The sequence below is a fragment of the Pyxicephalus adspersus genome, chromosome 1 (assembly GCF_032062135.1).
Source record: "Pyxicephalus adspersus chromosome 1, UCB_Pads_2.0, whole genome shotgun sequence".
Taxonomy (NCBI): domain Eukaryota; kingdom Metazoa; phylum Chordata; class Amphibia; order Anura; family Pyxicephalidae; genus Pyxicephalus; species Pyxicephalus adspersus.
In genome coordinates, this window is record NC_092858.1 from 5069541 (window position 1) to 5070032 (window position 492).

Below are 492 nucleotides of genomic sequence, written 5' to 3' on the forward strand. Positions count from 1 at the left end.
GTATTGTGACCCAACTATTCAGTAACCACCCAAAAACACCTGGAATCTGGGTGGTGTGCCCAACTAAAAGGGCCTGGGGAGAACTCTGCAAATATAAAAATATGTTAACGTCTGCATTTACAGATTTGGCGCAGATTGATCTTGACTGGTTCTCATTAACATCAAACTGCTTTTGTCAATTTATGACGTATTATGTTTACATTGATCTCCTTTTCCTCCTTGCTGTGATTCTGACATGGCTGAGGTTCATGCTGAGCGCTGTGACATCGGTCATTCCAACTGACTTGGCAGCAGATGTACTTTACGGCTGGAGTTTCTTTTTCTGTAATGAATGTAAACTTTACTTATGGACAGAACAAAATTTAGGCTGGGGGAGAAGCAAATTCGGCGTTTGCAAGCAACAGTTATGGAGACCACAAAAAAAAAGGGTACAAATATACTTTGTGATTGGGGGTGGGGGGAGCGATGTGTGATAATAAATGTTAAATCTGA

At 41.1% G+C, this 492-nt stretch overlaps 1 protein-coding gene across 1 annotated transcript in view; it reads left to right on the plus strand.

The window, feature by feature from the left end:
* The window catches only part of PPME1 (protein phosphatase methylesterase 1), a gene marked incomplete in the record, with an annotated part of 15033 nt that extends 14541 nt beyond the window's left edge, over positions 1-492 (plus strand). Inside the window, 1 exon segment of the mRNA XM_072401274.1 lies at positions 1-492.